Below are 17,376 nucleotides of genomic sequence, written 5' to 3'. Positions count from 1 at the left end.
GGTTGTGTCTGCTGCCTGGCAACAGAGATCCTTGAATACTGGCCATAAGAAAAGAGCCGAGTCCCGGCAGTACCTGGGCCGGCGGGACCTCGGCATGTAAGGGTCAGGTGGCGGCCTGTGGGGGGGGGGGGGGCCTCCAATGTGGCCTGGCCGGCGATCAGGGCCCACCAAACCTACACGCCGGCCCCTGTAGTCCTGTGCCATGTTGCGGCGGGGCCGGCATGTTGAAGGAGGCCACTGCGCATGCGCACGTTGGCGCCAGCACTACTGAGCATGTCCTCATTGGCCGGCGCAACTGCGCATGCGCGGATCCCATGGCGCACAGTTCATGCGGGGATCTGCAGCTGGAGCAGCGCAAACCCCTCCAGCACCGTGCTGGCCCCCTGTAGGGGCCAGAATTAGATGTGGGAGTGCCCGTTCACGCCGTCGTAAAACGCAATGGCGTTTACAACAGCGTGGAACTCTGCCGTGGGATTGCTGCCCTATATTTGTTATTATTATTATTATCACGTGCCTGGTGCCACTTGTGCCTTTGGGTTGACGTGGGAAGCATCACCAGAGTTTGAAGGAATCATGAGGCAAGGTGATGTAACTGGAATAATAGTGTTAGGATGATGAGCTCGAGTTTGGAAAGGCTATGAAATCATAGAAAAAAGGAGAGACTTGAAGGTGGAAAAACCGGGTTTTAAAAAATTCTTTTCACACCCTCACAATGCCTTGCGTTCTTCGCAATCAATTGGGCAGGAAAAACAAGGCAGGGAAGTACAGGATGAACAGCAGGACCCTGGGAAGCACCAAGGATCAGAGGGATGTGGTGTACATGTACACTGCTGGTCCCTTAAGGTAGCAGGACAGGTAGATACAGCGGGAAGAAGGTATAGGGTATACTTGTCTTTAATAGCCGAGGCACAGAGTTTAAGAGCAGGGAAGTTATGCTGGAACTGTATTAAACGCTGATTAGGCCAAAGCTAGAGTATTCTGTGTAGTCCACATTATAGGAGGGATGTGATTGCTCTAGAAAGGGTGCAGAGGAGATTTACCAGGATGTTGCCCGGGCTGGAGAGTTTTAGTTGTGAAGAGAGATTGGATAGCCTGGGGTTTTTTTCCTTGGAGCAGAGAGAGACTGAGGAGGGACATGATTGAGATGTGTAAAATTATGAGGGGCATAGATGGAGTAGACAGGAAGAATTATTTCCCCTTGATGGAGGGATCAATAATCAGATGGTATAGATTTAAGGTAAGGGGCAGGAGATTTAGAGGGGATGTGAGGAAAAACATTATCACCCAGAGGATGAAAGGGTGGTGAAGGCAGAGACTCTCATTGCATTTAAGAAGTATTTAGATGTACACTTGCGATGCCAAGGCAGACAAGGCTATGGGCCAAGGGCTGGAAAATGGGATTAGAATGGTTAGGTGATTGTTTTTAACTGGCGCAGACACGATGGGCTGACAAGACTTTTCTGCGCTGTATCCCTCTATGACTCTAATTAATAACTCTTGGGTAGTTACTGTTGCTTTCAGTAGATATGGCAGCCCCTGTGCAGAGCAAGATCCCACAATGGGATCATTCCATTCTTCTGGTATTGATTCAAGGCTGGTGAGCCTTTGAATAGTGCCGTGGAACCTTTCACCCACATTGCTCCCCCCCACCCCAACCCCAACCAGTTGCTTTGGACCCTCGCTCAATGTCTCTTCCAAAAGTGCAGCCCTTCCCTAGTGTGGCACTGAAATAGCAGAACAGATTATGCACTGAGATTCTGTAGTGGGGCATGAACCTACAATCTTCTCGCCAAGGGATAGGGACGTGGCCAGCTTCACTAAGCTGACAATTAAGATAAAGACGAAGGAACTTACGTGGGTTTGAGCTTTCAGCATGGACCACAGGAGGATTGATATTAACTCCGTCAAAACTAATAAAGGGGCAGGCGAGTGGTGGATCGGCTTGTTAGCCTCTTCAACCTACCAGGCCCGCTCGCCCCGACTGCAATTGCACTCTCTGATTTAACCAGTTGACCTACTAGCTCCGGGAATATGCCTACCATCTGATTTCAAAGCAAAGCTTCTGCATTTCAGTGCTTGCAATTGAGAACCCCGAGTTCAACAAGATTCTCCAAACGGGAGGCCAAACTTGAACATGAAGTATGTTTGTACTGCAGACTGGATTCAGCCGACAGAATGAAATTCTCCATTATGCCCCCTCCCAGGGTAAATTTGAACTCTGGTCAGGAGCCGTCTGCTGTTTTGGTCTGCCTCAGCTGAGGTTTTTGATTAATTTCCCTTATTATATTCAAGAGATGGGATGCTAGAGGTAACTGCTTTTCACTTTGCAAGAGTCTGGGACAACGTAGGAGAGCAAGATGCAGACATCGGCCACCTGATTTTTTTTTAAAGTTGTGCAAAATGCTTGTGGGTATACCATCAGAATGTGAAAGAGGACTTGTTGTGTGTCCCTTCCCCTGGAACTGGGTCACACCGTAGCCTTTTCCTTTGCAGATCCTCAATGCCTGCTGTGTATTACAGAATTGAGAGGCTTACATTTAGATAGCATCTTCCACAACCTGAGGATATTTCAGTGTATTATAGCCAACTGAATATTTTTGGAGCATTGTCATTGTTACGCTGCAGACATAGCAGTCAACTTACACAAACCGCAGAGATGGTGACTCGATCATCAGTTTTGGGTAATATTGGTTGAGAGATACTCCGCTGCTCTTTTTCAAAATAGTGCCATGGGATCGTTCTCTTTTTTAAATTCATTCTTATATCAGCTTCACTGGCAAGGCCAGCATCTGTTGTCCATCCTTAATTACCCTTGAAAAGGTGGTGGTGAGTGCCTTCTTGAACAGCTGCAGTCCATGTGGTGTAGATGCATTCGCAGAGCTGTGAGGGAGGGAGTTCCAGGATTTTGACCCAGCGACAGTGAAAGAACGGCGATATATGTCCAAGTCAGGATGGTGGATGGCTTAGAGGGGATTTTCCAGGTGGTGCTGTTTCCAGATTCTGCTGCCGTTGTCCTTCTAGATGGTAGTGGTCGTGGGTTTGGAAGGTGCTGCCTGAGAAGCTTTGGTGTGTTCTTGCAGTGTATCTTATAGGTGGTAGACACAGCTGTCACTGTTCTTCGCTGGTGGAGGGAATGAATGTTTGCGGAAGGGGTGCTTTGTGCTGGATGGTTTCAAGCTCTTGAGTATTGTTGGAACTCACTCATCCATGCAAGTGGGGAGTATTCCATCACACACCTGACTTGTGCCTTGTAGGTGGTGGGCAGGCTTTGGGGAGTTAGGAGATGAGTTACTTGCCGTAGGATTCCTAGCCTTTGACCTGCCTTGGTAGCCACAGTATTAATATGGTGACCAGTTTCTGATCGATGGCAACCTTCAAGATGTTGATTGTGGGGGATTCACTGATGGCAATGCCATTGAATATCAAGGGACAATGGTTAGATCCTTTCTTGTTGGAGATTGGCATTGCCTGGTGTGCCACAAATGTTACTTGGCATTTGTCAGCCCAAGGCTGGATATTTTTCAGGTCTTGCTGCATTTACACGTGGACTGCTTCAGTGTATGAGGAGTTGCAAATGGTGCTGAACATTGTGCAATCATCTGTGATTCATTCCCACTTCTAACCTCATAATGGAAGGAAGATCATTGATGAAGCAACTGAAGGTGGTTGGGCCGAGGACACTACCCTGAGGAACTCTTGCAGTGATACCCCAGGACTAAGATGACTGATCTCCAACAACCACAACCATCTTCCTTTGTGCTCAATATGACTGACCAGTGGAGAGTTTTTTCCCCTGATTTCCATTGACTCCAGTTTAGCGAGGGCTCCTTGATGCCATACTCGATCAAATGCTGCCTTGATGTCAAGTGCAGTCACTCTCAGCTCATCTCTGGAGTTCAGCTTTTTTTGTCCATGTTTGAACTAAGGCTGTGTGATGTGGTCAACAACTGAGTGACCATGGTGGAATCCAAACTGAGCATCCGTGAGCAGGTTATTGCTGAGTAATTGTTGCTTGATAGCACTGATAATTACGCCTTCCTTCACTTTATTAGTAGTTGAGAGTAGACTGATAGGGCGGTAATTGGCCAGGTTGGATTTGTCCTGCTTTTTATGTACAAGACACACCTGGGCAATTTTCCACATTGCCAGATCGATGCCAGCATTGTGACTGTACTGGAACAAGTTGGCTGGGGGCAAGTTCTGGAGCACAAGGCTTCAGTACTGCTGGAATATTGTCAGGGCCTATAGCCTTTGCTAATGACTTCAGCCATATCTTGATACCATATGGGGTGAATCAAATTGGCTGAAGACTGGCATCTGTGATGTTGGGGATATCTGCAGGAGACCGATTGGGATCATCCACTCAGCACTTCTGAAAATTATTGTGAATGCTTCAGCCTTATCTTTTGCACTTTTATGCTGGGCTCCTCCATCATTGAGGATGGGGATATTTGTGGAGCCTCCGCCTCCAGTGAGTTTAATTGTCCACCACCATTCACAATTGGATGTGTCAGGACTGGCAGAGTTTGGATCTGATCCATTTGTTATGGGATCGCTTAGCTCTATAATTTTCTGCTTGTGTTGTTTGGCAAGCAAGTAGTCCTGTGTTGTAGCTTGTTGACACCTATTTTTTCTGTATGCCTGGTGCTACCCTTGACACAACCTCTTGTACTCTTCATTGAACCAGGGTTGGTACCCTGGCTTGGTGGTAACGGTAGAGTGGAGAATATGCTGGTCGGGGAGTTTGCAAATTGTGGCTGAGTAGAATTTTGTTGCTGATGGCTCACAGTGCCTCATGAATGCCCAGTCTTGAGTTGCTGGATCTGTTCGAAGTCTATCCCATTTAGCACAGTGGTGGTGTCACACAACACGATGGAGGGTATCATCAATGTGAAGATGGGATTTTGCCTCCACAAGGACTGCGCGGTGGTCACTCCTACCGATGCTGTCATGGACAGATGCATCTGCGGCAGGCAGGTTGGTGAGGATGAGATCTAGTTTGTTTTCCCCTCTTGGTTCTCTCACCACCTGTCACAGATTGAGTTGAGCAGCCATGTCTTTAGGACCTGGCCAGCTCGGTCAGTCGTGGTGCTACCCAGCCACTCTTGGTGATGGACATTGAAGTTCCCCAGGGCACAGTTTGTGCCCTTGCCACCCTCAGTGCTTCCTCCAAGTGGTTTTCAACATGGAGTTGTACTAATTCATCAGCTCACGGTGGAAGGTGCATAGTAATCATAGCACAGTGGGCTAAACAGCTGACTTGTAATGCAGAACAAGGCCAGCAGGGCGGGTTCAATTCCCGTACAGGCCTGCCTGAACAGGTGCTGAAATGTGGTGACTAGGGGCTTTTCACAGTAAATTCATTGAAGCCTACTTGTGACAATAAGTGATTCTTATTATTATCAGACTCAAGAGGTGGGACTCTTCCCCCCCCCCCCCCCCCCCCCCCCCAAACCAAGCAGCAATGGAGGCAGCCAGTAATTGGCCGGTGGCAAGATCGTCTGCTCCTGCTCCTGTCAATGACTTACTCCGTAGCGCGCACTCTCCACCACTGGGTTACCCGTCCCGGGGAGTCACCATTGGCAAGACCAGAAGGGGCCTGCAAAATTTAGCCAGTTGTCACAAACCCAATAGTGCATGGAAGGCCCAGTTTTAATTCTTGGTCTGTGTTACTCATAGATTAGGTGGCATTAAGAACAACACACTTTCCCTCTGCTGATATGATGGTGTTGGGGACGGTGGCGGGGAGAGGAAATTAGCCTTAGATCCTGACCCTGGTCAACTATTATTTCTTTATTATTCCAGGATTACAATGTGTGGAGGTTAAGGGTGGGGTTCAGTTGATCAGTTCTACAAAGGACCAGAACTGCACGATGGATGTGCAGCCTCATTCTGTGCTGTAAGATTCCATGATTTGACACGTTTATATTGCATGCTGGCTGACTAGCACATAACTTCCCGACAATGGCCTTGTTGGATCAGGTAACGGAGCGTTATCCCAGCCCAGACGGCCCCCAGTGTGCTCCTGAGTCCTCAGGGGGGTTTTCTGTTTGGGGGGAGGGAGGGTTCGAGTAGGCGGGGGAGATCAGAGAGGAAGGAACAAAGTGTAGGCCAAGTTCAGCCGCTGGGAGACCAGCTCCCACACAGATCTTCCATCACTTGAGAGGAAATTCAGCATTAAATTTCTTCTTCTATTTTTCCAGGCATGGTAACTGATGAAAGAACACAAAGTACTTTTCAATAAAGCATGAAGGACATTTTCAATTATTATTCCAGAACTGTACCAACTCAGATTTCTGAAACAGCAGAGCTAATTTTGATAATATTCTGTTTGAAAAGGAAGAAGTGGAAATAGATTTAGAGGGATAAAGAGAGTGGATGAGTCACACATGTTGGTCAAAATGAGTAAAAAGAAAGATTGAAAGAGCATTTGCGAGAAAAAACATTTATGCCGAGCCTTTAATGACCTCGGTAGCTGAAGGTGATTTACAGCTCAAAAATGTAGCCATTGTTGTGATGTAGAAAATCAGCCAGCCAATTTTGGAGCAACAAGCTCCCACTAACAGCAATATGATAAATGGCCAGATCATCAGTTCTGGCCATGTTTGATGAAGATAGGAAGGTAGAAGTCTATTCCATTTGTGAGATATAAAGGTTTCAGTGGACCTTTTCCAGATTCACTCCGAATGTAGATTCCCAGTAGACTATTCTCTCGGTTCTTCACCAAATGCCCTCCCTGGGGCACAGTGGTGCAGTGGTTAGCACTGCTGCCTCACAGCGTCAGGGACCTGGCGTCAGGCGACTGTCTGATGTTCGTTCTCCCCTTGTCTGCGTGGGTTTCCTCCGGGTGCTCCGATTTCCTCCCACTATCCAAAGATGTGCAGGTTAGGTGGATTGGCCATGCTAAATTGCCTCTTGGTGTCCAAAGATGTGTAGGTTAGGTGTGGTTATGGGTTTGAGGGTATAGGGTGGGGAGAGTGGGCCTAGGTAGGGTTCTTTTTTGGGGGCTGGCGCAGACTTGATGAGCAGAATGGCCTCCTTCTGCACTGTAGGGATTCTTTGGATTCTATGGGTGCTGCAGTGCAGGTATTGAGGTTTTCTTCCTTGATCTGTGTTGAACTTGGCAGGAGGCTGTAATTGTCTGGGACAGTTAAGAGGGCAAAATGTGTTCTCTTTTACTTATCATTCACATTAAGTGATAACCCCTCCTTAACCAAATAAATAACTTGAACCTCTTAGTTTAGCTGATTGCAGGTAGGCACAAGAAATGCCTGAGGAGATTAGCATCTTGCAGAGATAGGAAGGAAGAAAATTGAATGATGGGGACCAATAGAATCATAGAATTCCTCCAGTGCAGAAGGAAGCCATTCAGCCCATTGAGTTTCCACCGACCCTCTGAAAGAGCACCCTCCCCCACCCTATCCTCGTAACCCCACCTATGGACACTGTAGGACAATTTAGCATGGCCAGTCCACCTAACCTGCACATCTTTGGACTGTGGGAGGAAACCAGAGCACTCTGAGGAAACCCACTGAGACAGGGGGAGAAAGTGCAAACTCCGCACAGTCACCCGAGGCTGGAATTGAATCCGTGTCCCTGGAGCTGTGAGATAGCAGTGCCAACCATTGTACCACCATGCTGCCCCAATACTTTAATTTGCTTGGATTAATCACTCCTTGATCTTTTGAATTTCAATGGACCCAACCTTTTGCTGTTGCTTCCCATTCTGCGGTCTGTTGACCTTTGAGTGTCTGTCATACGTCAGGCCTCACCATCTTAACGTGGCAAAAGTATTTTCAAAACATTTTGTCAATCTGCTCACCAGCAACAATTCGCTCCGGATCCCCACACACACGTCAGTCTTTGTGACCTTAATCATTGACAACATTTCCGAGCCAGAAAAATAAATAAGCAAATTACTGCGGATGCTGGAATCTGAAACAAAAACAGAAAATACTGGACAATCTCAGCAGGTCTGACAGCATCCGTGGAGAGAGAAGGGAGCTAACGTCTCAAGTTTGGATGACTTTGTGCCTTCTCTCCCCACAGATGCTGTCAGACCTGCTGAGATTGTCCAGGACTATCTGTTTTTGAGCCAGAATCCGTGTTTGGTGTGTTCTGTATGTTCAGATCGCAGCACTCTCCAGGGAAGACAAGCACTTCAGTTGACATTTTTTTTAAAAAGGTTTCCTCAATCATTACATCTTCCCGTTTCTTTTTAGAATAACGTAAATGGACAGCGTACTAAATGTGGTTCGTGGCAGCTGCCAGGTGCCAGCTGGAGCAGCAGCTCACATTAGAAGTCTAATCACTTCCAGGAGAAGCCCGGCTTTCGGTTTGAGTTGCTGGATGAATGATTAAATAGGTTGCAGCACAAAGGTTTGCAAATTGGTTATTTTTAATCTGAACCGTCTAAAATCTCTGATCCCAGCTGAAGATTTATTATGAAGCCTTTTATGGGCCTCATCAGTAGTCCACGATAATTCCAGTTTGGATTCTGCTTTCTAACATTCAGAATGTGACCTTTTTGAAATGCAAAATTTAATATTAAATTTTGAAAAAGACATTTTTGCATTAAAAAGTGGGAAGTAAATGTTATGATTGTTGGTAGAGGACATGCTATTCTTTCTCTCACTCTTGGCTTCTTTCTCTAACTTCTCTCTTCTCTCTCGCTCACTTCTTCACCATTTTCTCCTTTTCTCTCTTTCCCTCTCTTCCTCTCTCCCTCTCTTTTGCTTTTCTCTGCCGCTTCCTCTCTCTTTTGCCCTCTCTTGCCTCTTTAATGCTTTTCTTTCTCTCCTTCTCTCCTGCTTTTCTCTCTCTCTCTCTCACTCCTGTTTAGCGAAGAGATTGTTCCATGATGATAGAACCATAGCAAATATACAGCACACAAGGTGGCTATTCGGCCCATATTGCCTATGCCAACCCATAGACACCCAGATGCCCTTTCTAATCCCAAGTTCTTACACGCGACCCCATAGCCCTGCAACTTACAGCACGAGGTACAGATCCAGGTACTTTTAAAAAGAGATTCAGGTTTCCTCCCCCACCACCACCAACTCAGGCAGCGAATTCCAGACACTCACAAGTCTCTGCATGTAAAGATTTTTCCTCATGTCCACTTGAACCCTTCTGCCACTTAGCTTGATTCTATGACCCATGGTTTTCGAACTCACTGCCGAGGGAAACAAGTTCCTCCTGTCTACTCTATCTCTGTATTCACAAAGGAAAGGGATGTTGCGGATATAGATGGGCAGCACGATAACACAGTGGTTAGCACTGTTGCTTCACAGAGCCAGGGACCTGGGTGCTACTCCCGGCTTTGGTCACTGTCTGTGCAGACTCTGCATGTTCTCTCCGTGTCTGCATGGGTTTCCTCCGGGTGCTCCGGTTTCCTCCCACAAGACCCAAAAGACATGATTGTTCGGTGAATTGGACATTCTGAATTCTCCCTCGGTGTACCCGAACAGGCACTGGAATGTGGCGACTAGGAGATTTTCACAGTAACTTCATTGCAGTGTTAATGTAAGCCTACTTGTGACACTAATAAAGATTATTATTATAAATGGCGGAGTCGGTCTCTGGTGCTCCGGCCACTCCACTGACGGCCGAGGTGCTTTCTAATACCTTTTCATCGAAAAGCACCGATGAGTTGTGACGGAGGACCTTTGTAAATCATGGGAAGAGGCCCCATTCGAGAAGCTCTGGGGAAAACAAATGAAGCCATGGAAACCCATAGAGCCACGATCAAAGATACGAAAGTGGCCCTTTCGAGCCACAGTAATCGGATTGCCTCACTGGAATCTGACCTATCTTTGGTGGCCGAAGCGAACAAGTTATTGAACGCCATGTTGAATGATCTGGAGAATTGGTCCAGTAGGCAAAATATTCGAATTGTGGGGCTTCCTGAGGGGATGGGAGGCCCAATGCTCACAAGAGTATTTCACACAGACATGTTTAGTGAGATGGTGGCTGAAGGTGAATTCACATTCCCTCCTAAGTTGGACCGAGTCCACCATACACTCTGGCCGAGGCCTCGTCCTGAGGATCCACTGCGTGCGGTGATAGTGAAGTTCCACAGCTTCATGGAAAAAGAGACAGTTCTAAGGTGGACGTAGCAGCATCATGACTTTAAATGGGAAGGCCATGCCATTGGGTTCTATCACGACGTGGGTGTGGAGTTGGCTGCATTTAATAGACCAAGGCCACCCTGTACAAAAGTGGAGTCCACTTTGGGTGGTCTACCCTGCAAGGGCTAGAGTAACTATCAAATGAAAATACTTTTTCTTTGACCTGCCAGGAGAAGCGGACATTTTCGTTTAAAAAACATAAGTTGGGCAACGTATAATGACATTTTTTAGATTTGATGAAAGGCATGTTGAACTGTTGCATTGTTGGGGTTTCATGGATGTTCTTGTGTTTTCTTGTAATTGTTTGGGTCAAATTTTTATAGTTTTTGTTTAGATGTGGGGTTTAGTTTTATGTGGGGCGCTATTTTTTATGATAATGTATAGCTCTTTGTCGAAGTGTAAGATTTATGGGTTTTTTCTGTCACCAATTTTCTTATCTCCAGTCGGGAGCCTCCTTGCTAACCTGAGAGTTAGCTAATGGGACGGCTTTTGAAGGGTTGGCTGCAGCTCATAACAATAGTTTCCTCAAATTGTGAGCTTAGAGTTCATGTTTTGTTTAGGTTTGTTCGCAGTAGATTTTAGTATTCTGTGTTTCCCTTGCTTCTATTTGTATTTGCATTTGGGTGTGGTTGTATTCAATGGCGATGGCATTGGGGGAGGTGGGGTTGGGAGTAGTTTGCTGATGGTGTCTACGGATTTCTCTTTGTTTGGTCTTCTGATTTGATTGAGTGGTCATCTTGGGTGGGACTGTTTGCTGGATCTTTTAATTATCTTTTGGGTAATCACTTTTGGCAGACATGGCTGACACCAAATTCCTTTGGTCACCTAGAAACATATGGGTTTGAATGGCCCAGTGAAAAGATTGAGGGTATTTGCTCAGCCTAAGAGCTTGAACTGCTATCCCGGGTCAGAAACCAAACTAGGCTGCAAAAGGAGGCAAGTCTTTCGTTCAGGTTTTGATGGTAGGGCCAGCGGTGCAGTGATTTTAATTAATAAAGTGTTCAGTTCCCTGCCTTCTAAGATTTTGGCTGACCCTAACGACAGACTCGTTATTGTTTGTAGTTCTTTGGTGGGCACCCCAGTGATTACGGTTGATACTTACGCCTCAAACTGGGACGGTACAAATTTTATTAATACCCTGCAGGCCTCCCTCCCCAATTTAGACTTGCATCAGTTAATTTTGTGTGGGGACCTGAACTGTGTCTTGGACCCTAGATTGGATATTTCCAAGCCCAAATCTCTTATTCCATCAGGAGTGCCAGGGCTTTGTTGCCTTTCATGGAGTTAATTGGGGGGTAGGGTAGATCCTTGCCACTTCTTGCACCCAGGCAATAAAGATTTTTTGTTTTTTTCATATGTTCATCAGGTATATTCACGGATTGATTTCCTTGTAGTAGATAGGTCTCTCCTCCCTTCAGTGGTGGTGGCTGAGTACTCAGCAATTGTTGTCTGGAGTCTGGCCCACCCAACATCAGCCATGGAGGTTAGACTGTTAATGGGTAGAACATTTTGTGAGCGCATGTCCGCTGCCATAGAGCATTATATAGAATTTAATAAAACCAAGTCAATCTCATCTGAAAATGAAAAATGCAAATCGCTTATTGTCACGAGTAGGCTTCAATGAAGTTACTGTGAAAAGCCCCTAGTCATCACATTCCGGCGCCTGTTCGGGGAGGCTGGTATGGGAATTGAACCGTGCTGCTGGCCTGCCTTGGTTTGCTTTAAAAGCCAGCGATTTAGCCCAGTGTGCTAAACTATCTTCCACGTTGTAGGAGACCCTGAGGAGAAAATTATCTTCCATGAGATAAGGACGACGAGGGTGAAGCAACAGAGGCCAGTGGACTCCATTCTTGAGGTGGACCACCAGTGCTCACTTGACCCCATCCCAGAGTTGCTGGCAAATAGAGCCAGATGTGGTGCACAAGGGGTATGTTTTACAAATACTGGGAGAGGGCCAGTCGTCCTTTGGCTCACCAGTTTAAATGGCAGGTGGCCTCCCGCAAGACCACACAGCTATGCAATTTGGCAGTAACATTGTTTCCGCCCCTCCTCAGGTTGATGCGGTTTTTGAATCTTCCTATCATGAGCTTCATAGATCGGAACCTCTAGGGGAGGGATCGGTCATGTCTGACTTTTTGGACAGCCTCTCCATCCCAACTGTGGAGGTGAAGAGGACTGGTCAGTTGGAATCCCTGTTAAATCTTGAGGAAATTTTAAAATGCATTGGTTTGATACAAACCCCAGCTGGGGTTTAGTGACTCAGCTCCATGTGGGGACAAATGGGAGCCAACTCCTGCACGACTTCTGGTCTTCGTACATTAGTGACTGCACTGTTGCCTTTTTCCCTGGTGAGATTTTCCTCGAATCCAGTGTGATCTCCACCCTGAGGGTTTGTAAGCAGTTTGGGCAACATTTCCAGCTCCTCTCCCTGTCTTCACTAGACGCATCTGCAATAACTATCTTTCCTACCTGCAATGTCAGGGTGCCACCCTGCCCAGAGGGCATGACCCTGGGGGCCTAGAATCCCCTGGGATACCCCCATAAGTTCCGGTCCATCTGGTCCCCTGTAGTGAACAGTACTAAATTGTGCTCGCCCAAGGACTCCAAAGGCAAAGGGGATAGATCCACCGCCTTGGTTATCTCCCTCGAATATGCAGATTTGCCAAAAAGTGATTGTGCCCACAGTGGATGGGCTTCACATCGTGACGTCTCGCGAGATCACGTTAGATCTCACCAGGCATAGCAAGCCGGATAGATCCCAGGAACGGTGTCTCCCAGCAGTTACCAGCCATGGTGCGATGCTTTTTGAGTGCAGCGTGGCTGGTAGATTGCACCCCTAGTTTTTTCAGGTATTTTCAGATTTGCGATATTTCATGCAAGGCTTTCTCCTTTTCTTTCGCGCCACCCTCTTCCCTGTTGAAGACGATTTTGACACTGGCTAGGCCGGACAGGTAGTCTATTTCAGACACATATGGCCCCATCCTTTCAATGGACTCAGCAGGAATCATTGTGTATGATTCCTCCAACCCTCTACCCAACTGTAAAGTCCAAACTCCTGCTCCAGATAACTCACTCAATAGTAGAAGAAGAAGAACAAAACCATAGAATTCCTACAGTGGAGAAGGAGGCCATTTGGCACATCAAGTTAGCACCAGCCCTCCGAAAGACCACCCTACCTGGGCACATTCCCTTGCCCAACCCTATAACCCAACCTAACCTGCACACTAAGGGGCCAATCCGCTCAACCTGAACACCTTTGGACTGTGGGAGGAAACCGAAGCATCCGGAGGAAATCCACGCAGACACCGGGAGAATGTTCAAACTCTATAATTGAACCCTGGTCCCTGGCGCTCTGAGGCAGCAGTGCTAACCACTGTGCCAACACGCTGTCTGAAGGACGGGAGAATCGAACCTGGTTTGAAGAGTCGCATTCAACACTGTTCATTGGGTGGGTGGGTAGGTGGTGGGGTGGAGGGTAGAATTCCACTGTTCCACCATTCGGAGAAAGGTTTTGAAGTCTTGGCATTAAATTGTTAAAAGTGCTACCTTGTTAGAAAGTGCCATCAATGGATGATTATTTTGACGGGACATTTTTCTGCCTGGCATTTCTTAAGCCAATCTAGAGAAATGAGACAATTTTTCGATTATATTCCTGGCTGCCCAGTGTCCAACTACACCATGTAGGACCATCTAGATATCTGCACAGTAGTGACAGGAGTACACCATTCAGCCCTTTTATGCTTGCTCCAGTACTGTGAAGTCCCACCCTTATCCTGCGAAACCTCACAAATGGCGAACGTACTTTACAATGAGAACATATTTTGCAATGGGAGACGATTATATGAATCCAGTCATCCTGACATTTCAATGTATAAAGGATCAAAGGCAATGAAAACGACACTCAATCAATTTAAAAAGAAATTTATTGCAGGAGCTGTTTCATAAAACAAGAAAAATGGAAATTTGTCACATTTGCAGCACTTGAGAGGAGATGGACTGAGATCAGGAATTAAATGACTTGGGGCTTTTCACAGTAACTTCATACTTGTAACAATGAAAGGTTATTATTATTATCATTAAATGGCAGCAACAAGGAACTCTGTTGGCAGAGGACTCGGGCGCAGGAAATTCCTCATGGACACCTTTTTTAAACATAATTTAGTCATTTTTTTTCTTTTCGGCATTTTCTGAAGTTGGTTCTATTTTTTTTTAAACTGCAGATAAGCGAACATTTTGGGCCCGCAATGGGAGATCTGGTATGCAAAGACTTTTCTGTGGATAAGAGTATGTGTGGAAGAGGAAAATCGCAAATGGAGGGACTTTACTGCAATTCGGTCATTGGTGACCTGTGTCCTCCACTCCTTTTAGCTGTCTTTGCTTCGTATTGCTTGATACTCCTACCATGATTCGAGGGTGGCACAGTGGTTAGCACCACCAGGGATCCGGGTTCATTTCTGGTGTCCGGGGACTGTTTGTTTGGCATTTACACATTCTCCCCGTGTCCGCGTGAGTTTCCTCTGGGTGCTCTGGTTTCCTCCCACAGTCCAAAGATGTGCATGTTAGGTGGACTAACCATGCTAAATTGCCCCTTAGTGTCTGAAAATGTGCAAGTTGGGTGGGGTTATGGAGATAGGGCGGGGAGAGTGGACCTAGATAGGATGCTCTTGGTAGGATCAGTGCAGACCCAAGGGGCCAAATGGCCTCCACCTGCACTGACAGGAATTTATGGACTAGGGCGGGACAGTGGTGCAGTGGTTAGCACTGTTGCCTCATGGCATCAAGGACAGAGGCTCAATCCTGGCCCCGGGAGTTTGCACATTCTCCCTGTGTCTGCGTGGGTCTCACCCCCGCAACCCCCAAAGATGTGCAAGATAGGTGGATTGGCCACGCTAAATTGCCCCTTAATTAGAAAAATGGACTGTCGGGATTCTATGATTGGCCAATTCCCATTCTATTAACATCTGAAAACAGGGTTAATCATTACATCCTTCCCTCCCCAAAAGTACCACTTAATGGACAAAGATGACAAACAATGAACATGATTTTTTGTGTGCAACAAGCAACATTATGGAGATACTTTTTAAAGTAATCAGTTCAGTGATTTCTCACTAACGATCTTCCTACCCCTCTGTTCATGTCTCTGTTTTTAAATTGAAAGATTAAGGTGCGTACTCCATGCTGACTTGCCTGAAATGTCGGCCCCATCCTTAATTCACGTGCACCTCTTTCTGTTCTTTAAGCAGAAGTTTCTTTCATTCACTATTCAATACCAAATATTTACTCATCCCAAAGGATTCCCAAACATGTACCATTGGCTTTAATGAAATAAAAACAACAGTGTACATTTGTATGCTGCCTTTGATGTAGTACAAACGGCCTGCAGGTGCTTCACGGGAGCATTCTTAGGCAAACATTGGCACCAAATCACATAAAGAGATATTCACACAAATGACCAAAGGCTTGTTGGTTTGCAAACTAGAAGTAGTTTGCAAGGAAGGCATTTTGAAACTTTATTCACTGCACAAATGTTGTCCCTCCATCCTTGAGAGATGAATATTCACTGTCATAACTCCCATGAGGACCACAGGGGAACCCCCACGAGGACCACAGGGAAACAATCATTGATCTCCCCATGGGATTCATGGAGAACAAGTTCCCCTGGTAGGGGGAGGAGGGCAACTGCCTGGAGCTTATAATGAGCAAGGTATAAAATCAGACCCAGCTTGGGACCTGGTGAAACAAGTCCTCCCAGCTAGGATGCACTGGGACTGAGATGTTGCATTACGCAGACTATTGTAAATATGTAAATAAATCCATATTTGTTTATGGCAGCTTTCCTCTGAGTTATTATACTCGCCAAATAATAAATAATTAAATAGCTGCTCATATACCAAAACTCAAGTTTGGCATCACTTAGTTACTTCTTCCCAAATAGAATTTAAAGTGCAGAAGGAGGCCTTTCTGCCCATCAAGTCTGCACCGGCCCTTGGAAAGAGCACTCCACCTCCACCCTATCCCCGTAGTAACGCAGTAACCCCACCTAACCTTTTTGGACACTAAGGGTAATTTAGCATGGTCAATCCACCTAACCTGCACATCTTTAGACTGTGGGAGGAAACCGGAGCACCCAGAGGAAACCTATGCAGACACGGGGAGAACGTGCAGACTCCGCACAGGCAGTGACCCAAGCCGGGAATCGAACCTGGGACCCTGGCGCTGTGAAGCAATAATGCTAACCACTTTGATACCGTGCTGCCCAGATGTCTAATTATACAGGACAGAAGCCAGCCATTCGGCCCATTGTTACTGTGCTAGCGTTCTCTTCTGTGTGATCCAACTATTCGAAACACATTAGGTTGTGGCTCAACAATAGGATAAACAACCAATACTTACCACTCCCCCATCGCCCCCCTAGTTCCCTTCCCTTTAGCCTGATTCTCAGTAAGATGGGCTGCACATCTCCCCACCCACTCTGAAAATTCTTCTGAGCATAACTTGATTTTCCAGGAAATATGAGGGCTCTTTCATTATAAATCCTTAATTTAATTTTTCCGCACACGCTAAGATTACATATGTGTGTCGTTTGTGCTTACATTTGATAAACTGACGCTGCGATTTATTTTTCCTAAATCCTTTAAGCAGAAAACAATTTTTCAACGCTGACCTAATATGCTCTCCCTCCTAATGATAACGCAAAGTTCTTTACCCCTCACTCTGTGTCAGAAAGCTAGGATCATCCATTCTAATCCCAACTCATTACCTCAGTGTCCAATGAGTTTTCCCTGATGGATTTCAGAGTCTCACTGAGCAGATTGTAATACTTACTCTGTAATAAAATAAGTACCTTTCAGTAATTACTGGATAATCAAACTTAAGATCTTTGTGATTGTTTTAAATTGAGATGCCCAGGCTAAGGGCTCCGGCTCACAGTGCAGGACACCACCAAGGTCAACAAAGTAAGATAGAAAATGATGCATTAGAGAGGGTGCAGAGGAGATTTATACAAGGATGTGGCCAGGACTGGAAACTTGCACCTATGAGAGGCTGGGGCTGTTCCCCTTGGAACAGAAGAGGCTGAGGGGAGATTGATTGAGATGCACAAAATTGAGGGGCCTGATCAGAGAATTTTTAAAATAATTTATGGGATGTGGGCGTCTCTGGCTAGGACAGCATTTATTGGCCATCTCTAGTTGCCCTTGAGAAGGTGGCGGGGATCTACCTTCTCGAACCGCTGAAGTTCCTGAGG

The 17,376-nt window shown here is 46.3% G+C and overlaps 1 protein-coding gene across 34 annotated transcripts in view; it reads left to right on the top strand.

The window, feature by feature from the left end:
- LOC119952981 (receptor-type tyrosine-protein phosphatase S-like) overlaps positions 1-17,376 on the top strand; it is a 561,150-nt gene that overhangs the window by 68,781 nt on the left and 474,993 nt on the right. Inside the window, exon 1 of one of the 34 annotated variants that reach the window (XM_038776671.1) lies at positions 8,244-8,379. The exons of the other annotated variants lie outside the window; for them this stretch is intronic. The gene's annotated coding sequence lies outside the window, so the exon portion shown is untranslated. Of the gene's footprint in view, positions 1-8,243; positions 8,380-17,376 lie in introns of those variants that run through there. 34 annotated transcript variants of the gene reach the window in all.

Source organism: Scyliorhinus canicula, chromosome 18 (assembly GCF_902713615.1).
Source record: "Scyliorhinus canicula chromosome 18, sScyCan1.1, whole genome shotgun sequence".
Taxonomy (NCBI): Eukaryota; Metazoa; Chordata; class Chondrichthyes; order Carcharhiniformes; family Scyliorhinidae; genus Scyliorhinus; species Scyliorhinus canicula.
This window is presented reverse-complemented; position numbering and strand designations above follow the sequence as displayed.